The sequence below is a fragment of the Elephantulus edwardii genome, unplaced genomic scaffold (genome assembly GCF_000299155.1).
Source record: "Elephantulus edwardii isolate Elephantulus edwardi_28Jun2011 unplaced genomic scaffold, EleEdw1.0 scaffold00034, whole genome shotgun sequence".
NCBI lineage: Eukaryota > Metazoa > Chordata > Mammalia > Macroscelidea > Macroscelididae > Elephantulus > Elephantulus edwardii.
The window spans coordinates 986,709-1,011,840 of NW_006399784.1; the positions used below are offsets into that span (position 1 = coordinate 986,709).

A 25,132-nucleotide genomic window follows, 5' to 3' on the forward strand; every position below is an offset into this window, starting at 1 on the left:
CGACTCGAAGGCACATAACAACAACAACAACATGTCCCAAGTATAACAACATTTCCCCATCTTTGTCTCCAAAGAGCACACTGGCTTCACTTTTGTTTGTTCTTTTGGCAGTCTATGGGATATTCAGTACTCCAGTACCATAATCAAAACATCAATTTTTCTTTTATTATTCTCTTTTATTGTCCATCTCTCAGATGATTAACAAGTGATTGAAAAGACCATGGCCTGTTTCTTTCTTATTGACATCATTGGTCTTCAGTGTTTTGTAGAGATACTTGACAACCAACTTACTCTATGTAATACATCTCCCAATTCTACTGACTGCTGGTACCAACGGTGTTTATTGATGATCTAAGCAAGATAAAATCACTGGCAATTTTAATCCTGTCTCCATCTACCATGATGTTGCTTGTCAGCTAGTGCTGAGGACCTTTATTTTCTTGATGTGTAGATGTAATCCATACTGAAGATTATAGTCCTTGTTGCTCTGTAGCAAGTGTTTTAAATCTTCCTCACTTTTAGTGAGCAAAATTGTGTCATCTGCATAATATAGATTGTTAGTGAATCATCCTCTGATCCTGGTGACACATTCTTCTTAATAGAATCCAGCTTCACAAATTCTTTGCTTCACATACAGATTTAATAGGTATGGAGAATGGATACATCTCTGGTGTACACCCTTCCTGATTGTAAGCCATGCAGATTTTTACTGTAGAGATACATTACTGCCTAGAAATATGACTTCAATTGAAAATACTATGCCCTGAGAAAGGTATTTCTGCAATGTTTATTAAAGTAATAACTTAAACAAAATAAATAATAAATATTATGCCTGTGCATTATATCAAGAGTAAAAGCTTTGCAGGGTGAAAGTTTTAATTGTGACATTTAATACACACACTAGGGATGAAAGCCTCTGGGGGGTGGTGGGAGTGAGGGACAAAGTTGTTAATGAATTTAAATCAAATCACATAGATACTTTCATTCTCTAGACTAATTCTAAATAATAAAGAGTCTATAAGGATTTGTGCTGCTAACCCAAAAAGGCTCTTCTCATCCACTGATGAGTCCATGGGAGAAAGATAAGCAATTTCCTCCCATGTGATTTAAATATTACAAAAGCCTACTATAGGGTTAGCTCTGAGCTTGTCCTAACATGATGGTAATAAGTAGAGGGGATTATGTCATTGTGATATGTTATAGATCTGTCTTGGAGAGAGTGAAACCAAGTTTGTCCTTGGAGGCTACAATTTTGAAGCTCCATCTCATACACTTTGGGCATGTGGCCAGGAGGGACCAGTCCTTGGAGAAGGACACCATACTTGGAAGGGGGGGAAGGACAGCACAGGAGAGGAAGACCCTGGATGAGATGGATTGATATAGTAACTAGGGCAATCACTTTTGATATGTTGAAATCAGTGAGACTGGCTCAGGACAGGGCAAGCTTCAAAGTCATTGTACATAGGGTCACTAGGAATTGCAGGCAACTCGACAGCACATAACAACAAGAACAACAACAACAAGTGCTATTAAGTTGAATACCACTCATAGCAACCCTATGAACAGTAGATCTGAACCCTTTCCTATTCTATAGCATCTTTAGAATCCCTGACAAACTTGAACCCATTGCTGAAGTCACTGTGTCAATTCTTCTGATTGTCTTCTTCCCTTTCTCCCTTCCTCGACTAAAATCAGCTACACTGAATACGAATTATATCTGACTTTCTACTTTTCAATTCTTCTAGATCCGCCCCTTTACCATTATATTTGTAGGATCACAACTTAAATTATTTGTTGCTGTTGTTGTTATTAGGTGCTGTCGAGTTGTAGATGACTCATAGCGACCCTAGGAACGAAAGGCCTGAGCATTGTTCATAGAGTTTCTGGAGGCAAGCCATTTCGGAAGTGGACGCCACTCCTGCTTTCAGGCTTTTTGAAGGATCACAATTTAAATTATTTAAAAGATTTAAAATCAGTTTTGTTTATTTGTTTTACCACATTATTCCCTTCATTCAAAGACACAGAGATGCTCATAATGTGTGCAACTATGAATGGATAAAGAATTTTTGTAATAAACCCTGAGAATATGAGAACTGAGGCACAGACTGAGATCTGTACATCAGTGTTCATAGCAGCATTATTCACCATCACAAGAACATGGAAACAGCCCAGATGTCCAACCACAAATGAATGGATTGAAAAATTATGGCTCATTCACACTATGCAGCATGAAGGAGCAATGATTGTGTAAATTATTACCTAACTCAGGAGGACTGGAAGGAATTATGCAGAGTGAACTAACTCAGTCCCACATGATAAATATTGCATAAAACCATTATTGTAGAATGAGTATAAGGATTTGGAAGCAAAGGGATGAGGATATGTAGGGTGAGAAGGGATTAATCATGGGGTTGTACAATTTGATGGGTAGGGGGTTGAGGAAAATTGAAATAAGTTGTTCAAATTTGTATTTTAATTTTGTAAATAAATTAGTACAAAATGTAAAAAAAAAATTTTTTAAAACCCCAAACCTACCTGGTATAAAATCTGACCGTGAGTGAAGTGAGGAGGGAAGGAAGGCTGCTGGGTAGAAGCATCTGCGACTTCTGTGCCGTCTTAGGAGCACTCAGTGCGGCTACTGAGGAATCCTCCGTACAAAGTTACCTTTCAGACACAGTGTCCAGTACTTCACCATGCTTAGTCATTATTAGGTATAATGTAAGGAAATGCAAAGCCTCATTGTGATGAATTTAAGATTTCAGCAACTGGGGTCCCTAGACAATTAAGATCACATAGTTAGAGGTATAAGGCTATAGTCATGACTCTCCTCAGAAAGGAATCTCATGATTGGAAAAGGGCAGGGTAAGTGAAAGACAGGAAGACTACCAATGATATGGATTGGTTTGGTGACTGCAGAAATGGGCTCAAGTATATCAGAGATGATGAATTTGGCACAGGATAGAATAAAGTTTCAGGTGTGTTGTTCATAGAGTCACTATGAGTTGTACTTGACTCGATGGCACCTAACAGAAGCAATAGTAGTTTGTAAACACATTTTCAGGGTGAAGAGTTGGGTAGTTGGAGAAAAATGTAAAGAGAAAAAAATAAAAGAAGAAAACCTCAACTAAGATTGAAACCATGGACAATGGAGTGGACAAGTTGTAATAAAGGTAGGTAGATATATGTGTGTGTGTGTGTGTATATATACACATACACATAAATATTCGTATATCTATTCATCTATATATAATCATCTATCTATATATATATTCATCTCTCTCTCTTTCTACATATATATTCATGTTTATTTATAATGTTATTTCTCATAAACTGACTACTAGTTATGGCCATAGCTCTATCAGTTATTAAGGAAATGGATTTGAGCAAGAGATCCAAATATTCTGAGTCTCAATTTCTTTTCTGGGAAATAAGGATTCTTTATAGTACCTGTTGTTGTTGTTAAGTGCCATCGAGTCGCAGGCGACTCATAGCAACCCTATGAAGGAGAGTCCTTGACGCTTAGGTGCCTTTCATCCTCTCTCCAAGTTCATAGGGTTTCCAGAGGCAAGCTATTATGGAAGTGGACGCCACTCCTCCTTCCACGCTTGTTCAATCAGGGAGCTCCACCCCACTCTCTGTCCGTGTTGGGTAGCCAACCATTAACGCATTTGACACATCCGTGTAACAGTGTTCAGCCTCACAGCAACCACAAGTGGCTGCGGGATGGCAACTTGTACACCAGGGCTATAAGACCTAGAGGAATGTCTTTGTCTTGGTCACCTCACAATAACCTTGTTGTTGTGGTGGTTATGTACCATCGAGTCGCCTTCGACTCATAACAAACCTATGTACATCAGGTATGAAAGCTGCCCTATCCTATGCTAATCTCATTGTCTCCAACAGAACTAATCTCATTGGTTCAGTATCTGAGTCAAACCATCTCATCCTGAATCTTCCCTTCCTACACTCTCCCTCCACTCTTCCAAGCATAATGTCCCTCTCCAAGGACTTATCCCTCCTGGCCAGATGCCCAAACTATCTGAGACAGAGCCTCAAAATCCTAATCCTTGCCTCGAGAGAGTATCCTGATTTCACCCTCTCTAGGACACACCTGTTTGGTCAGTCCATGGTATGTTTAGCACTCTTCTTTAGCACCACAACTCAAAGACATCAATCCTTCTCTTATCAACTTTAGTTATTGTCCAGCTCTCTGATGCATAGCAAGCAATTGCAAAGATCATGGCCTGGATCTGTCACTGAATCAAGCCATCTCATCCTGTTTGTTCTCCTGGCACCTTAGTCTCTAGACTGACACCATTACTCTTCATTACTATAGAAATTTCCCTGACAGCTTACAGTCCCAAAGTAATTAGCCTTTTGGTTTCTTGACACTTGTGCCAAGAGTGTTGATTGTGGAACCTAGCAAGCTGAAGTTATCAGCAATCTCAATCTCTTCTCTGTCCATCATGAAGCTGCAAATAGTCCCAATGATGTTGATGTTGAGTTCAATTTATGTTAAAGACTAAACTCCTTGACCTTCAGCAGCAAACACCTCATGTCCTCTTCAGTTTGACCAAGCAAAGTTGTGTTATCTGCATAACGCAGGTTGTTGATGAACTTTCCTCTGATATGAATTTTATAGAAATGTGTGAAAGTCTTTGTCCATGCTGTACAAGCTTAAACAAGTCTGAAAAAACCCAAAACAAGCAAAACCCAAAGCACCCCAAAAACCTCCCACAAAGGTCTATGGATTTCTTTAAAATGGGGTTGTTTTATTTTTTTTTTTAGAGTTTTCAGAAACACTCCAAAATAATTAATTGTTAGATAAGAATTCCTCCTTTCACTGAAAATATTCATGATGCTAAGTATTTTAGTTACCTTTAAGAAACACAAACACAGGCTATACACATGGATTTCACCTGAAGGTATGCATAGGAATCAAATAGATTACACCAATAGAAAGAATTGCTGGAGAAGCTCAATATCAACTGTGAAAACTAGGCCAGGTGTTGATTGTGGAAAAGACCACCAACTGCTCATATACAAGTTCAAGCTGAAGTTGAAGAAAATGAAATCAAATCCACGTGAACCAAAATTTGACCTATCCCACTTGAATTTCAAAACCATCACAGGAACAGATTTGAAGCCTTGAACACTAATGTATGAAGACCAGATGAGTTGTGGGAGGATGTCAAGAGTATCATCAATGGATAAAGAAAGATGTCGTTACAGACAGAGAAGGAAGAAAAGACCACAATGGATGTCAGATGAGACTCTGAATAGTGCATTAGAGTTCTGAGAAACCAAACTAAAGGAATAAATCAAGAAATTAAGGAGCTGAACAGAAGATTTCAAAGGGCAGGAAGACAAAGTATTATAATGAAATGTGAAAAGATCTGGAATCAGAAAAAAATCAAAAGTGCCAAATTCTCTCAGCAGATGTGTGCCCCATCCAGGCTATAGTCTTTGCAATACCTTGCTATGAGTCAGAGAGCTGGACATTGACGAGGCATGATAGGAAGAGAAATGATACCTTTGGGTGTGGTGCTGGAGGAGAATATTGAATATACCGTGGACTACTAGGAGAACAAAAGGGTTTGTCCTGGAGAGGGTTAAGCCAGGCTAGTCTTTGGAGTCAAGGATTCTGAAGCTTTGTCTGACATACTTTGGACATGTTACAAGGAAGGACCAGTCCTTTGAGAGGGACATCATGCTTGGGAGGGTGGAGGGACGGAACAGGAGAGGAAGACCCTTGATGAGACAGATTGATTCAGTCACTAGAGCAAAGGGGGTAGATATGTCAGAGACAGTAAAATTGACACAGGATAGAGCAGGGTTGAGGGCTCTTGTACGTAGGGTCGCTATGTGTCGCATGTGACAACAACAACAGTGCTACGAAGTATTTTTCTATATTGGTCAAATGGTGCCAGAAATGAGTTACTTTAAAGAAATAAATTTGTTACGTCACAGTTTTTGAAGCTGAAAGTAAAAATCCACGTTTCAATAGACTTGCGCGCTCTATGGTTCCTTGGACTTTGTTATCTTGTAGCCAGTCCTCACATGGTAGTTCTCTTCTTCCTGCAAGCATCTCTGTGCCTGTTTGTTTGGTTCGTATATTTCTTTCTCCTAATTCAGATTGTAACGTATCATCATTATAATCTCATTTAGGCATTGAAAGAAAATTCATTATTTCTAAACTGAATCATACCCACAGATCAGATACCAAATAAACATTTAAAACGATTTTCATGTGGTTAGTTCTGGCATCCAATGAACACATAGGACAGAATGGGCCTTCTTTATAGTGTTTTCAAGGCTGTAATTTTTTTTAAATAAAATTTTTATTTTATACTAGTTTACTTACAAAGTGCATACACATTGTTTTTCACACTGGATCTTTCTCATTTCCTTTATCCATCTGTCCATCAAATTGTGCGATCCTATGATTACACTCCTGTTCATCCCCACCCCTCTGCTCCTACCCTTTCCTCCTTGGATCCTCATAAACAATTTACTAGTTATCATTCTGTTTATACAATAATGGTCTTATACAGTATTTAGCCTTACGGGACTGAGTTAATTCACTTAGCACAATGCTCTCCAGTCTCTCCCGAGTTAGGCAGTAATTTTCAAAACAATTACTCCTGCATACTGCATAGTATTCCATCATGTGAATGTACCATAATTTTTCAATCCATTCAGTTGTGGTTGCACTTTTGGGCTGTTTCCATGTTCTTGAGATGGTGACTAATACTGTTATGAATCTTGGTGTATAAATCTCCATTTGTGCATCAGTTCCCATTTTCTCAGGGTATATGCTAATCAGTGGAATTTCTCTGTTGAACTTTTTGAGGAAATGCCAAACTAGACTTTCAGAGTGGTTGTACCATTTCGTAATCTTACCAACAGTGATATTACAAAGATTATTTAAAAAATTGCAAAGGCTAAAATCTCTTAAAGCATGGCTGGCAGATTTGAACCATTGATATTTTGGTTAGCAGCCAAGCCATTATCCATAGTATTACAATGACTGCTATTTGCAGGCACAGATGTTAGGATTTCAGGCCATATATTCTGGGACACAATTCAATTCATAAATTGAAGTAAAAACTAGCAAAGTAATGCTTTTAATTAAGTAAAATTCTCAAATCAAACATATTATCTATATGCCATTTATTTCAATTTCCCTCCTTTATATTTCATGTAAAGATGCTTTTGAGAGAACAGAAAAAAGAATGCTTCAAACTGTGATTAAATACTCCTAATGATAAACTATCATTAGTTTATTTAACATATATATTTGTTGTTATTGTTGTCTTTGAGTTGAGCACAACTCCTGGTAAACCCGTAAACAAAAGGCCTGAAGCATTTCTATAACAGTCATCATTTATCAAAGTTCATATAGTTTTGAGAGGCATGTTGTTTAAAAAGTGGATGCCACTCCTGCTTCCAAAACATCTATTTATTATGTCCTATGCATCAGATATTTTTCTCAATGATAAACAAACAGCCATGAACAAGACATAATTCTCTGTGTGTATATCTAGTATTTATAACAATGATGAGAGAATATCTCATATTTTTTTGATCAAGATAGATTATTTTGTGATTCCCAAACTTCAGTGTGTAAAACTCATTAACAACCTACAATATGTGGATGGTACAACTTTAGTTGTTGAATGTAAAGTGGGCTTGGTGTAGGTTAAAAAGTACTATCTTCAGAATGGATTATACCTCAGATAAAGAAAAAAGATCATCACATTGGTTCAATAAGCAACATTGTGATAAACTGGGAAAAGATTGAAGTTGTCAAAGATTTAATTTTAGTTGGGTCTACAATAAAACTCCATGGAAGCAGCAGCCAAAAAAATCAACTGATGTACTCCATTGAGCAAATCGCCTGCAAAGTGATTTTGGTTTTTGTTTAGGTTTTACTAGAAATATTTGGTTATTTTTAACCAGCTATTGATATAATAAAATAAATTTAAGTGGCATCTAATTTAAACCAAACCTAATTGTCAAATAATGATCTCTCCTCCACTGGCCCAAGTTAGTATCTGAAATGAAATATTCAACAAATATCACAACAGGTCTTTTAATGAGTTTTCTTTTTTCTTAAATTAGAATATTTCTGTGGGGGACACCTTTTTCTTTGAACATTTTGCACAATTTATTAAATAATTTACAGAGATAAAAAAGTTCTGTACTCTGTACAAATTAAATAATTTATAACTGCTTCCTCCCCTACAAAGCTCAATTTTGGGATGGTCTCAATAGAAAAGAAACAGTTCATAATTTTAAAAGAATGTATAGCATTTTAAAAAATTTACAGAACTTCTATCTGTTCCTTTTTTCTAACAACAGCGACAAAATTGGGTGATCATAATGTAAAGTAAAAAAAATATTGGCCAAACTATATTAGTTGTTCTTACCATCCAACAGAGGGCACAACCCTATGAACATACAATGTTAATAATAAAGAAAAACTACATTGAAAATAATTTTATTTCCATTTACAAACAACATGGATTATTAAAAATAAATGCGGCACCATGAGCAGCAGGAGCAATGAATGATTAGACAATTATGGCAGCTAACAGAAGCTGACACTGGAAAATGCCAAAATTAACTTCCACAACAGTCATCCAGCTGAAGAAGCTGTAGATAACTGCAGGGATTACAACTCACTTCAGTGTCTTTATCCTTGAATTTTCAGATCGTAAGTGAAATGTCTATGAAGGTCTTTTTTTCTTATCTTCAGAAGCGTGTTTTGTGTCACTGGAAATTTTTAAAAGAGCTGAATCATAGATCCTCTGAATTTTGCACTGGATTTTAAAGTTCATCATTAAGAAATTGAATCTAATTTTGTTCATTGACAGATGATTCCTTGCATTTTATGTATCTGTGTTCCATCCTGGTAGAGTCTTATGAACTTTATTTTTTTTAAGACTTACTGGTTGGCTGGGAAATGAAGTATGATTTCACCATCTAACTTCTAAGTACAAATTTGATCCTGTACACATGTCCAAAATAGTCAACTTTCCAAGTGCCAACACAGTAAATCCAATAATCAAGTGAGCATATTTGAGCAAAACAAGTCTAGCCGTCTTTTCTTTCCAGTAATTGCATCAAATTCTCTGCTCCTTGTTTGCAATAATTTCCCAATTTTGTTGTCCTATTCTGTAGGAAAGCCACCCGTCTCCACTGGTGATGTATGCTTTCACAACATTATACACTTCCCCCACATTTTTAGGGGGCATATCCAAACCAGTGCAGACACCTCCAACAATATAATTTGGAGAGGTTATGAAAGGATAAGCCCCAAAATCAATATGAAGCAGTGCTGGATTTGCACCTTCTACCAAGATTTTCTTTTGTGGTCCATGCTTATGTAGGAAATAAACACCATCTCTCACTGTTGGTTTAACTCTTCCATATAAAAATCCTTATATTTTTATAATTCACCTTCAGTGTATCTTCTCAAACTAGGGTGTATGGATTTGTACTGATTAGCTAGAACTTTGAACCTCTCGGAGAAGCCATCAAAGTCAGAGACAAGATCATACATCTGAAGCCCACTCTGAGCATCTTTGGAAGAATTAGTTAAATTAATGTGCTTTTTATGGTGCTCCAATTCTTCCCTATTTGCTCTTTTCTTTGTTGTTGTTGAATTTCATTAGCTGCTTGATGAAAATCAAATACAGTATGAGCTCTGCCTGATATGATGAGGGTCTTTTCCTTCAAATTTCTAGACGTATTCCTTTTTTTTTTAAAAAAACATTTTTCTCAGCTTCTTCAAACAACCCAGGTAAATGAATCACCACACCATTTCCAATGAAAACAGTAATGTTTTGATTAATTATTTCACTAGGTAAAAGATAAAAATCATATTCTGTAGAATCTACAACAACTTCATCACAAGCCTTATTTCATTCTTGATCTTTTAAGAATTTCTTACCTTGGAACTAGCACATTAAAATCAAACAAAACAAACACTCTCGCCTAAATATTTGGAGCTTAACAGGCAAGACAGAAACAAAAATAAAAGCACAAGGATCCTTAAAAAGGCCAGAGCACAGAGGTGGGTACTGATGTCAACAAATAGGCTGCACTGCATAAGGACAGCCCCGGGTGTCCGTGGACTGCAGGTGGATGGAGGTGGTGGGACTAAAAGGTCTCTTTTAAAGTTGCAAAGTAAAGATGTCACATTGACGACTAAGGTGTGCCTGATCCAAGGCATGGTATTTTAATAGCCTCACATGTGTATGTTGTTGTTAAGTGCCATCTAGTTGCAGGCGACTCATAGCGATCCTTAATGCTTGGGTGTCTCTCATCTTCTCTCCAGGTTCATAGGGTTTCCAGAGGCAAGCTATTACAGAAGTGGATGGCACTCCTCCTTCCAAGCTTGTTTCAATCGGGGAACTCCACCCCACTCTCCGTCCGCATTGAGTCACCAGCCATTAATTAGCACATTTGACACATCAGTGTCACAGTGTTCAGCCTCACAGCAACCACAAGTTACCGCTGTATGGCAACTTGCACACCAGGGCTATTTACCTAGAGGAATGTCTGAACAAAAACAATGAAAGACTGGCCCGAGGGTGGCAGGCCTGAGGGCCCTTCGGGATTTAAGCAAGCTGGCACGTCCAAATGCTGACAAAATCCTTCCGCCAGATCCCCAATTCATCTGGCATGTCTGCTCTGCCGACCCAGACCATGTCTTTGGACATGGGGCCCAAAGAACACCATAATTGCCCTGAGCCCTCAAACCTGCTATGTCTCAAGCAGCCCGAGTCCGGATTCAGCTCACGTTAAGTCTCTCCCCAGTGTATGAGTGATGGACAAAAAATAAGGAAGACAAAAGAAGAATTCTTTTATTCGAATTATGATGTTGACAAAACACATTGGATATATCATGGACAATTAGAAAAACAATCAAATCTGTCTTAGACAAGGTGAAGACAGAATACTTTGTAGAAGCAAGAGTGATTGAGACTTTAATGCTCATACTTTGAACATATTATCAGGAGAGATCAGTCCCTGAAAAAAGACATTAAACCCATTAAATAGAGGGTAGACAAATTGGCAAAAATAAGAAAGACTGTCAGTGAGACAAAATAGCACTGTAACTCTTAAAATGGGCTCAAGATTGTGAAGACAGGGCAGGAGTTGGCAGTATTCTGTTCTATTTACATATGGCTTCTCTGTATCGGAATTTTCTCTATGATATCTAACAAAAAACACACAGGTATGAAGTTGTTATGTGCCTTTGAGCCAACACTAGTGACATTATAGACAACAGATGTAAACCATGCCCTCCTCTGTGCCATCTGTATGATCTTTGCCATACTCTAGCCTGTTGTTAGAGAAAGTGTGTCAATCCAACCTATTTCAAAGACAAAGCAAATTTATATATCCCTAAACTGTAGTACCAGCAGTTAGGAAATGAAAAGGCAAATTGCATTGGGAAAGTCTGCTGTCAGAGACCTCTTCAAAGTACTGAAGAGAAATGATATCAGTCTGGAGACTAAGGTGTGTCTGATACAGGCCATGGTCTTTGCAATTACTTGCTATACATCAGAGAGCCGGACAATTACTAGAGATGGTAGAAGGGGAGTTGATGCAATAGAGCTGTTGTGCTGAAGAAAGGAATTGAATATACCATGGACTACAAAAAGAACAAATAAATTTGTCCTGGAGAGGATGAAACCAGGCTGTTCCCTGGAGGCAAGGATTCTGAAGCTTTGTCTGACATATTTTGGACATGTTACAAGGTGGAATCAGTCCTTGGAGAGGGATATCATTCTTGGGAGAGCGGAGGGACAGCGCAGGAGAGGAAGATCCTCGATGAGATAGATTGATTCAGTCACTGGGGTAATGGGGGTAGTTGTGTCAGAAACAAAAATATTGCCACAGGATAAAGCAGGGTTTAGGGCTGTTGTACATAGGGTCACTATGAGTCGCAGGCAACTCAGCTGCGCATAACAACAACAAAACAACAACAAACTATAAGCCATGGTCTTCACAATCACTTGCTATGTGTCAGAGAGCTGGACAATGACTAAAGATTATAGAATAAGAATTGATGCCTTTGAGTTGTGCTAGTCGAGAAGAGTATTGATCATACCATGAATGACCCAGAAAACAAGCAGGTCTGTCTCAGAAGAGAGTGAAACTATGCTGCTCCTTAGAGGCAAGGATTTTGAAGCTCTGGCTGATATGCTTTGGACATATTGTAAGGAGGGACCACTGCTTGGAGGGGAACATCATTCTTGGAATGGTGGAGAGTCAGTGCAAGAGAGGAAGACCCTGGATGAGATGAATCGACTCAATTACAAGGGTAATGGCGGTAGGTGTGTCAGTGACAATTAAATTGGCTGAAGATAGAGCAGGGTTCGGAGCTGTTGTACAATATGACTCGGAGTTGACTCTTTGACAGCTAACAACAACAAACTCTAATTGGCAATATGCAGATCATTCCTCCAGTATAACAAACAGACAGATAAGTGTTGGACCTCTAAAAGAAAAAAACAAGGAAAGAAAAACCAACCCAAAAAACCAATACCAACAAACTAAAAATCACACACACACACACACACACACACACACACACACACACACACACACAAATAAAACCCAATCAACCAAACATAAAACAAACTTATAGGTTAGTCTGCTATACGGAGGTAACTTGTGAGTTGCCGTGATGGTAAAAGCTGTGCCAGAAGGGTCACCCAAGGCTGACAGGTTTCAGCATACCTCCCAGATAAAGACAAACTAAAAAATAGGACTAGCCAATCATTTCTAAAATAGCAGGCCTCTTAAAAACCAATGAACAATAGAAGAACAAGGATAGTTATAGTACTAGAGGTGGAGCCCAATTGAAAGTCAAATAAAATGAGAAGAAACAATTGCAAAACCTCTTTAATAGTTGGAATGTGGAATGTATCGGATATGAGTATTGTTAAAGCTAGAAAAGTTAGTTGTTGTGAAAAATAAACTGCAACTCATGAACATCAACATTCTAGGTATTAGTAAGATGATATAGTATACATTTGACCACATGGTATACTTTGCTGAGAATGAAAAACAGAAGAGTGGCATTACATTAATAGTTAAAAAGACAATTTCAAGCTCTATTCTGAAGTACAATGTTGTGAGTGATTTGATGTTACCCATATGCATACATGGACTACCTGTTAATATGACTATTATTTAAATATGTGCTCCTATAGATAAAACCAAAGATAAGGAAATTGAAAAATTTTTCCCAATCTTGCAGTCCAAAATTGCCAAATATACAATCAAGAAGCTTTAGTGATAATTGGCGATAGGAATGTAAAGGCTAGAAACAAGGAAGAAGGAATTGTAGTCAATAAGTATGGACTTGGTGAAAGAAATTAATTAATTCAATCAGGACCTGGTGGGTTGGATTTTGTAGTTAAAAGCTGGTTGGGCCCTGACTAAACTTCTGGCTTGCAGAATCCTGTGTGAAGCAGTTGGATTCTGGAGGGTAGGTTGTTTTGATTTGTTTGGATGCTGGTGTTTTGTTTTGTTTTGTTTTGTTCACAACCTAGTGTAAACTGATTGGTCGGCTGGATTTAGTTAACAATCAGATGTGGGCTGGAAGCCTCTTGTTTGGTAAGTCTGATGGTTCATAGCCTACTCAAAGTGAGTTAGACCAACTTTCATCATCCTCGCCTCTAAGAGCACTCTAAATGTACTTCCGCTTAGACAGATTTACTCTGGGAAGTTCATTCAAGATTTTTCGTCACTATCACAATTCAAAGGCATAAATTCTTCTTAAATCTTCCTTATTCATTATCCAGGGAGCTCTTGTGGCCTACTGAAAAGCTGTGCTGCAATCTCAAAGGCACATATTCAGGTACACAAATTCCCTAGAGAAGAAGGATGGGAAATCTCCTGTTTTACAATGAAAGTGTGCTTGAGGGTCAGCTATGGGTTGATTATACCTTGATGGAACACAACAATATTTATTTTCCAACTTTCAGATGCATAGGAAACAAAAAAAAATACTATGACTTGGATAAGGGTGCCTACTTTTTAAACCGATATCTGTGCTCTTTAGCACTTTGTAGAGATCCTTTACAGCAGATTTTACCAATGCAACATATATTTTTATTTCTTGATGGCTTATATAATGGGTATTGATTATGGATTCACATAAAATGAAAGTATTGACAACTCCAATCTTTCTTCATCTATCATGGGGAGTCCTATGGCCGAGTGGTGAGAATTTTTGTTGATGTTGAGATATAAACCATATTGAAGACTATAGTCTTTGATCCTCTGTAGCAATTGTTTTAAGCCTTCTTCACTTTCTGCAAGGAAAGTTGTTTCAACTGCATAATGCAGATTGTTGATGACTCTTCCTCCAATACTGATGCTACACTTTTCTTTATATATTTCCGCTTCTCTAGTGATTTGCTTAGCACACAGGTTGAGTAGGTACAGGTGAACAATACACTCCTGATGCATATTTTATATTTGAATAATTATGAAAAAATATAAATGTAGTCTTTGTAAGCAATCCAGACATCATTATTACCAACTAAAAGGAAAATATGGAAGATACACTTTGCAGTGTGTTAAACCTATATTGTTGGGTCCCAATTGTTCATTGGGAAAGTCTGCTGTTAGGGACCTTTCCAAAGTACTAAAGAGCAAAGATGCCAGTCTACAGATGAACGGGCACCTTATTCAGGCCATGGTCTTTGCAATTAAACCAGGAAATTAAAAGACATATTTCCATGGGAAAGTCTGCTGTTAGGGACCTCTCCAAAGTACTGAAGAGCAATGGTGTCTCTCTGGAGACTAAGGTACATCTGATACAGGCCATTATCTTTGCTATTACCTGTTCTGCATCAGAGAGATGGACAATGACCAAGATGGATAGAAGGAAAATTGATGCCTTTGAACTGTGGTGTTGGAAAAGAGTGTTGAGGGTACCATGGACTGCTAGGTAAAAATACAGATTCATCCTAGAAAGGGTTAAACCAGGTGTCTCCTTGGAGGCAAGGATTCTAAGGCTTCATCTGACATACTTTGGACATGTTGTAAGGAGAGACCGGTCCTTGGAGAGGGACATCATGCTTGGGAGGGTGGAGGGACAGCGCAGGAGGGGAAGGCCCTCTATGAGGTGGCCTGATTCAGTGATTGGGATAATTTGGATGGGAGTGTCAGAGACAGTGCGATTGGCACAGGACAGAGCAGAGTTTAGGCTGTTGTACATAGGGTTGCTATGAGTCTCAAGCCACTCAACGGCACATAACAACAATGGAACATTGTTGTTGTTAGTTCATAAGCAATAGGTTTTTATTAAAAAAATTTTATGTATAACAGAATAAAACCTGATCTATTCCTGTACCATAATTATGTTATTGTTGATTGCTTTTGAGTCAAAAACGACTCATAGTGACCTTATGAACAAAAGGCTTGAAGCCCCTCTACAACAATCAACATTTATCAAAGTTCATAGAGTTTCCGGAGGCATGTTATTAAGGAAGTGGATGCCACTTTTGCTTCCAAACCTGTCATAGTTTGTTATTGTTGTTATGTGCCATTGAATCACCTGCAATGCATAGTAACCCTATGGACAGGAGCTCTGAACCCTTCCCTGTGCTGAGCCAGTCTCACTAATTCTGACATACCAATCCCCATTGCCCCAGTTACTCTATCAGTCCATCAGTCCTTATCCTGCATTGTCCCTCCACACTCCCAAGCATATCTTTCTCTAAGGACAGATCTCTCCTGGTCACATGCCCAAAGTAAGTGAGGTAGAGCTTCAAAATCTTAGTCTCCAAGGAGAGACTTGGTTTCACCCTCTCTAAGACAGAACAATTTGTTTTCTTGGAGGTCCATGGAATGTTCAAGACTCTTCTCCAGCACCACAACTCGAAGGCATCTGTTCCTTCTGTCAACTTAGTCATTGCCCAACTCTCTGAAGCATAGCAAGTAATTGAGAAGACCTTGGCCTGGATTAGGTGCACCTTTGCATCTCAACTGACATCGTTGTTTATCAGCACTCTGGAGTTCATGACAGCAAACTTTCCCAATGCATTTTGTCTTTTGATTTCCTGACTGCTGGTATTAAGAGTGTTGATTGTGGATCCAAGCAAGTTTTAATTGCTAACAACCTCAATCTCTTCTCCATCTAACATGATTCTTCAATTTAAGAATATAATTTTCTAGTCTATATAAACAATGTTCTCTTATTAACCATGCAGTGTTTTAGAAGTTTAGTGAAAGTAAAACTCTTGTAATCTAGAAATTTCACTAAAATCTGTCCACCATGGGTGACAATACTGGTATTTGCAATATCAGTGTCATCACTTTTGGTATCTTAGCAACACACAAGCCATCAAAATATGAAAAATTAAGCCAAAAGTTTAAAAAAAGCCAAACATCAAAAACCCATTGCCATCAAATTAATTATAACTTATAGTAATCCTTGGTTGACTTTCCAAGGATGTAAATCTTTATGAGGGACCTCTGCTTATCTTTTTTCTACAAAACAAATGGTAGATTCAAAGTTCTGGCCTTCTGGTTACCAGCATAAAACATAACATACTATGCCATCAAGGCTTTTTGAAAAGCTGACAAATGGTGGACAGGTGGTAGTAAAAACTAAACTTAGGACATATTCTGCCAATGGATTAGTATACATTGGAGTTGTTGTTTTTGTTGTTGTTATTGTCATTATATGCCATCGAGTTCCCTGTGACTCATAGTGACCCTATGGACAAAAGCCCTAAACCCTGCCCTGTCCTGTGCCAACCTCACTATCTCTGACACACCTACCCCCATTATCCCAGTCACTGATTCAATATATTGGAGTACTGTATTCAAGTCTTATTTTGTATTTTGTTGTTATTAAGTGATGCCAAGTTTACTATTCCTTGTGGCTACCACATGAACAAGGGGTCAGAAATTTATCCTTCTCTAATCCTCACAATTTTAGATATGCTCCAACTTATTACAGTCATTGTGTCAATCTCTAACGTTGAGACTCTTCCTCTTTTGCTCATCTTCCATCTTTCCAGCAAAACATCTTTTCCCAAAGACTGACACTTCTTGATAACATTCCCAAAGTACATAAAATAAAGTCTCATAATCTTTACCTCTAAAGAGCACCCAGTTTGCACTTTCTCCAAGATAAACTTGTTTGTCCATAGTATATGTACAAATAAATACGTAAAAATATATATGGACTTGTAGTCCGTAGTATAGTCCATAGTATAGTCAATTCGGTTTGCCAACACCACAATTCAGAGACATTGGCTCTTCTTCAGTCATCATTATTCATTGTTCAACTTTCAGATGCCCAAGAAGCAAGTGAAAATACTGAGGTTTAGATAAGGAGCACTATAATTTTTATATTGGTATCTTTTTACTTTAGTACTTTCGAGTTACCACATTTCCCTAAGTTTATTTTTTGTTTTTCAAAGAAAGGAATGAACTGGAGAGGGGGAGTATTAGAGAAAAAAGTGCAATGAATGGAAATCTAAAATCTCTGTAAGTGTTCATTAAAATTAATAAAATAAAATAAAATAAAAACCCACACAAACAAAAATCTATTAAAAAAACCCAAACAACTAAATAAATACTCTGAAAAATAATAAATAATCCAGAAGTGTGATAAGGTTAATAAGAATCTTGGATGTATTTAAAAATTTAAATAATTATTAGAAATTAAGACAATATGGCATTGTTCTGTGGCTTATTTTAATTTTAGTTAGCTTCAATGCCAAGTGATTGAATGAACTATTGAAGATTTTCCTTGGTCAAGAGATAAGGAGAGAGGAACTTATGATTGAATGCCCTCTAGACCTGTACATCCTCAAAGCTTTTATTTGAGATGTTTCTCATTGTGTAAGTAATAAAATGTGTTAACTGGATAATTTTTACTCTTTATTTACTTATTTACTGACATTTCTGTTTCCATAACCACATCCACATCAGAAGTCAACATCAGTGGGTGAATCCAGGTATTCTTGCACAATTCAGGGATGGAGGTTAGTTTTGTCTTAACTGAAAAAGCTTCCAACTTGATCATCTTAACCCCTGCACTTGTATATGAGCAGTTGATGGAAACTAGTCTAGTTTTGACTGCTAATATTGAGCTTCTCCAATGATTGCTTCCACAGATGTGGTCAGTTTTATTCCTTTTCAATTCATCCTATGATGTTCATGGGTAAAGTCACCATTTGTGCTTTTTTTAAAAAAATAAGCATCTGTAATTAATAAATAATTGAATGTGTAAAATTCAATCATTAGATCTCCAGCCTCATTTCTGTCCCCAAATCTGTGATTTCTGACTTTCCTCTTTGTGTTAATTTTTAATTCCAATCATCAATTATTATTAACAATTATTAACATTGGGAAAAGGCATTTGACTGTGTGAATCACAGCAAATTGTGGCTGACAGTGAGAAGACAGGGAATCCCAGAACACTTCCATATCCTATACCTAAACCAAGAAAAATCTATTGTCTAAACAGAAAACAGGAACAATGCATGCTTCAAAGTCAAGAAAGAAGTGTGTCATGGATGTATTTTTTTTCTCCAAAACTTTTCAGTCTATACCCTAAATATATCATTTTGGAGTCTGAAATTTGTGAAGAAGAATGTGGCATCAGGTTTGACGGAAGACTGCTTTATGCATATTACACAACCTGAGGAGGAATTGAAGCATTTGCTGCAGATGATCAAAGATTGTAAACTTCAGTATATATTACATCTCTACATAAAAAAAGACAAAAAACCCAACAAACCCCCAAAAAATTCTTACCACTGGCCTACCAGGGAGCATCATAATAGTTGGAGGAAAGATTAAAATTGTTAATAATTTCCTTTTAATCGGATCCACATCCAACAGCACCAGTAGTCAGGAAATCAGAAGATGAGTTGCTGTGGGGAGCTCTGCTGTAAAGGACTTTTCCAGAGTGTTAAGAGCAACAGTGTCAGACTGAACACTAAGATGTACTTAGTCCAAGCCATGGTCTTCTCAGTTGCGTGATATGCATCTGGGATACAGACAATGACTAAGGAGGATAGAAGAAGAATCAATGCCTCTGTGTTGTGGTGCTGAAAAGAACATACTGTGGACTGCCAAGAGAACAAACAAATCTGGTTTTGAAAAGATAGAACCAGGTTTCTCCTTAGAGGCAAGAATTTTGAAATTACACCTCACATACTCTGGACATGTTGCCAGGAGAGGCTACTCTTTGTAGAAGAATATCATGTTTGGAAGAATCAGTGCAAGAGAGGAAGACCTGAACGAGATATATTGCCACAGTGACTGTGGCAATAGCGTAGGGTGTATCAGATTGGCAACATTGGCTCACTATAAGGTCAGGTTCAGAGTCATTTTCCAAAGAGCTGTAGTTGCCTTGATGGCACATAACAGCATTAATAACTATTTTAATATGAATTTTATCTAAACACAAAGAAGACAAAAGTCCTCACCACTGATCTGATAGGAAACATTCTTATAGAAAAGATTGTTATTACCAACAATTTAATCTGACTTGGATATACAATCCAACACCCTTGTTATCAGCAGTCAAGAAATCATATATTCATTTTAAATAGTTCATTGCTTCATCTGTTCTGACGAAGTGTTCATAATTTATTATTTGCATTACAATAGTCTAGACTAAGAAGTACAAAGCAAAGTGGACTGGGGTGGAGGGAAGGGAGGAAATAATGTAGCAATGAAATCCAAGGCTTCTGTAAACTTTCTTTCAAATCAAAATAAAAATGATTTAACAAAAATAAATCAAGAGACATGTTAAATTGGAAAAGTCTGTGTCAAGCACATCTCCAAAATACTAAGGACAATGATGTTGATGTAAAGACTAAGGTCTGCCTGACTCAGGACGTGGTCTTTTTAAATCATTTGCTACACATCTGAGAGCTGGATAGTGAATAATGATGACAGAAGAATTGATGCTTTTTGAGTATACTGCTGAATAAAAGCACTGAATCTCCTTTGGAATGCCGAAAGAGCAAATAGATATGTTTTGAAGAAAGTGAAGCCAGATTGCTCCTTAGAAGTAAGGATAGCAATGCTTCATCTCTCATACTTTGAGCATGTTGCTAGAGGGAGCTATTCTCTAGAAAGGGTTAGTGCACTTGTAAAGGTAGCGGATAAGCCCAGGAGAAGGAGACCCTCAATGTGATTGGATTGGCACAGTGGCTGCAGTAAAGAATGCAAGTATGTCAGAAATAGTAAGAATGACACAGGATAGAAAATGTTCTGATTTGTTGTTCATAGAGTCTCTATGAGTTATACTTAACTCATTGACACTAAATGACAACAACATAACAAGAGCAACAACTTTGTTGTTATGTCTATCAAATCAGATTCAGTGGGGTTTCAGTGGCAGTAAATATCATGGGAGGAGACTGCCCATGTTCTTCCACTGATCGTATACCTTTGAGTTGGAGCACAGCTCCTGACCCAGTAGGCCAACATAGATGTGGTTTCTTTTATTAAGACACAAAATAACATGTTCTTATTGTTGTTAAGTGCCATTGGGTCAAGTTCAGTGCTCAAAACAACTCTAACAACAGATGTGAACTTTGTCATATCTTGTGTCATCCTCACACTCTCTGACACACGTAAGCCCATTGTAGCATTCACTGTATAGATCCTCCTGGCTAAGAGTCTTCTTCTCTTTCATTGTTCCTCCACCTTCCCAAGCATGATATTGCTCTCCAAGGAAGACCCTTTCCTAGAAAAATATCCAAAATATGGGAGATAAAGCTCTGCCATCCTTGAATTCAAGGAGCATCCTGGCTGCACCTTCTTCAAGATAGCTCTATTTCTTCTTTTGGCAGTGATGGGATACCCAGCACTTTTCTCCAACACAGCATTTCGAAAGCATCAATTCCTTTTTCATCATTTTCATGCACTGTGCACTGTGCAGCTCTCAGCAGCATAGCAAGTGATTGAAAAGATAAGTACATCAATAATGTTCACCTTAGTCCTCCAGCTAACCTCAACCATTTGGAGAGGTCCTTAACTGCAGACTTTCCCAGTGCAATACATCTCTTGATCTCCTGAATGCTAGTAACTAGTGTATTGATTGTGGATTCAAGTAGGATGAAGTCATTGACAGTTTCAATCCACCCTTCCAATCACGATGTCTTCTCCAAGGACTGGTCCCTCCTGGCTACTTGACAAAAATATGTGAGACAGAGCCTCACAATCTTAGTCTCCAAGGAGAAACTTGGTTTTACCTTCTCCAGAACAGACCTGTTTGTTCTTCTGGCAAGAATATGTTCAATAATCTTCTCCAGCACAACAACTCAAAGGCATCCATTCTTATTTGGTCATCTTTAGTCATTGTCCAGCTCTCTGATGCATAGCAAGTAATTGGGAAGATCATGACCTAGATTAGGTGCATCTTTGTCCCCAGACTGGCATCATTGCTCTTTACCACTTTGGAGAGCTCCCGGACAGCAGACTTCCCCAATGCAACTAATCTTTTGATTTCCTGACTGCTGGTGCCAAGAGGGTTGATTGTGGAGTCAAACAAGCTGAAACTGTTAAGAACCTTAATTATTTCCTCCATCCATCATCATGCTACCAATTGGCCTACTGATGAGAATCTTTGTCTTCTTGATATTTAGCTTCAATATATATTGCAGACTACAGTTCTTAATCTTCTTCAGCAAATGCTTCAGGTCATCTGTAGTTTCAGCAAGTAAAGTTGTCTTCCTCCAATTCTGATGCCACACTCATCCTCATAAAGTCCAGCTTCATAAATTAGGAAAGATTAAAAAGAAGGTGACAATGTTGAATTTTGTTCAGTGATATTGAAATATTTTCCAAGAGCTAAACAACCTAACAGAATGTGCTAAATCATTCGACTGAAACAATCCCATGGGATAAACCTTTTCATGAGCTGTAGGAAAAGAACATGGATCTCATTTATCGTCACAATCTAAGGGTTTATTACATAAGATTATATTACTCCTAATGCAATCCAATTACCAGCTATTCAATGCTGACCATAATTATCTCACGTGTTTCAGTGTAGAACTACACTTCATAGACTCCATGCTATGACCTTTCATAATTTAAAAAAATCTAATTTTTTCAAATTAAAAATTACATTTCTGCACATGTAGAATATATGCAAACTAATGGGCAAGTTAGTAGCTGATCATAAGGTGATGCCAGACCAGGCAACATTACATTCAGTTGTATGTGAGGTTACTAAGAATTAGTGAACAATTTCACCACATTCAATAATTGCAGACTCCATACTGCTCTCTCTGATTGCATTAGTATTTGTAGGTATTTGGGACAAAGCATTCTGCTGGCACTAGAGAATAAACCTTCACCAAGATTCAGGAAAGAATATCGCAGTCCTCTTGGTAAGGCAAATTATAAGGACAATGGCATACAAGCTCAATATCCTTAAAGAAAGTCAAGATGACACAATATCTCTTACAGCCCATTGCTCTTATCCTTTATGAAGATTACAACTTATGAAAGGGTATAAAACGATTACTTTTTTCTAGTCTTTATTGAATGTGGAGCACAAGCTTAGGAGGATGCTGCATTTTAGCCTTAGAAATTGATTCAAAGGGTTACTTATGCTTTCAGGACATAATCCACTGAAACAGTTCTAGCATCAGTTTTTGCTATTGTGAGCTGTCTATTACTTGGTTTTCTGTCAGCCAGACAAGATGTCAAGTCATGTTTCCTTGCTTCAGATTGCTGCATATTATCTATCCCCTGGTGAACTTCTTTTCTCAAATGTTCATATTTAAGTAGGACTAGAGGCGCCTGCAGAAAGTTGAATGCCTGAATTGTTTTTAAAAGGCCAATTCAGAATATTTTTAAAAGTATTTTAGTGTGTCAAATGTGAATTGACACACAGTATTTTGCTCACAGCAAGCCGAAAAATCTTCAGTATATGAACTTTTTATATGACTCAGTAACTAACAATTCAAAGGGGCAAACCTGACTGTTTTGTAATGAATGTTTTTGGAAACACATTTGAAATCTATTCTTTACTCAACAAGCTTGGAAATGCACGTCTTGGGTATTATCTTTTCTTCACTTGGCAAACATAGCTGGAGAAAACATTTTCACTTGTTCAAGGGGTTTCTTTGTTGGTAAAACTTCCTTCACTTTTTTAGTGAGTGAATGGTATTTTTGCAAGGAAACCTTGAAAGAGTTTTAAGCTGCTTTGTTATAGTTCTAGAGTTTTTCATTAGCACTTATTTTTTGCAAATTTGGCAAGCATGAAGCTTATGCTTGGGGTAAATAACTTTATTTTATTCCAAAATGGTTTTCACTTAATTTAAGAATATCTGATTCCCAATTTCTTAGAGCAATGTGGAAAACCCAGATGTGAATTAACAAAGTAAGGTATTAAAATATGCAGATAAGGCAGTCACAGTAATTAGTATATGTGAACTTCTAATGTTCTATAGTTTCATTCATCTACAACAGGAAAGTGCTGATATTTCAGACATAGTTAATACCGTCAGTGTTTTATATATAGTAAAATATATTTACATTTGAAAGATTACAAATGCAGTGATAAAGATAAAATTCTATCTTTTTAAAAAACAACTATTGCCTATTTGGGCTTTTGTTTGGGCTTGTTTTTGGTTTTGTGTTTGTTTGCACACTGATGATGATGGGGCTGGGCTGGGTGAGTGAGGAAGTGGGAAGATAGTAATATTATTATTACCTGGGAAATTGAATCAGTTATGATTAATAATGAGATAGCTATGTAAGGTAGGGAAGAGAGTACTCTGTGAATGATTAGAAGTCATGAGAAGATGGAGAAAGGGAAGCAACAATAGTCGTTGGTTTTCTATTACATGACAGCTACTGCACTATATCAATTATTTTACAAATTTAATCACATTTCACAATATTATAAACCATTTAAAGTAGATAACATCATTTCATCAAAGGCATTTGACTGTGTGGATCAGTACAAATTGTCGTTAACATTGAGGAGAATGGAAATTTCAGAATACTTGGCTGTGCTCATGCAAAAAATATAGTCAGACTAGGAAGCTGACCTCAGAACAGAGCAAAGAAACATTACATGGTTCAAAATCAGGAAAAGAGTGTGCCAGGAATAAGCCCTGCTGACATACCTTTTCAATTTATATGCAGAACAGATCATTTGGGAGGCTGGGCTTTATGAGGAGGAATCTGGCATCAGGATTGGAGGAAGGTTCATTAATGACCTCAGTTATGAAGACGACACAACCTTGCTTGCTGAAACTGAGCAGGATCTGCAGAAAGTCAAGGACTGTAGTCTTCAATACGGATTGAAGTTCAACATCAAGAAGACGAAGATCACACCACTAGGCCAACTGGCAGCACTATAATGGATGAAGAAGAGATTGAAGTTGCTAATAATTACAGCTTTCTTGGTTCCACAATCAACACTCTTGGAAACAGCAGTCAGGAAATTATAAGATAAATTTCATTGGGAAAATCTGTGGCCAGGGACCTCTCCAGAGTTCTGAGAAGCCATAATATCAATCTAGGGACTAAGGTGATCCTGATCCAGGTCATGTTCTTCACAATTACTTGCTATGGGTTAGAGAGTTGAACAGTAACTAAAGATGACAGAAGAATCGATGCCTTTGTGCTGTGGTGCTAGAGAAGAGTTTGAACATGCCGTGGACTGCCAAGAGAACAAACTGGTCTATCTTGGAAAGGGTGAAAACAAGTTTCTTCTTGAAGACTAGGACTTTTGAAGCTCTGTGTCACATATTTTGGGCACGTGGCCAAGAGGTACCAATCCTTTGAGGAGGGACATCGTGCTTGGAAAGGTGGAGGGACAGTTCAGGAGATGAAGACCCCATATGTGTTGGATTAACACCATAACTGGGGAAATGGGGGTAGATGTGCCGGAGTCAATAAGACTGGCTCAGGACAGGGCAGACTTTAGAGCTGTTGAACATAGGATTGCTAGGAGTCACAGGTGACTCGATGGTACATAGCAACAACAACAACAACATCATTTCTAGCTTATAGAAAGCAAAATTGTAAGAGTTTTAGAGACTTGTTCAGATTGCATCACTAAGTAGAAAGTCAAGGCTAGTCATTGATTCCAGGT

At 37.6% G+C, this 25,132-nt stretch overlaps 1 pseudogene; it reads right to left on the reverse strand.

The window, feature by feature from the left end:
- Positions 1-8,894: 8,894 nt before the first annotated feature.
- LOC102846075 overlaps positions 8,895-25,132 on the reverse strand; it is a 148,297-nt pseudogene continuing 132,059 nt past the window's right edge.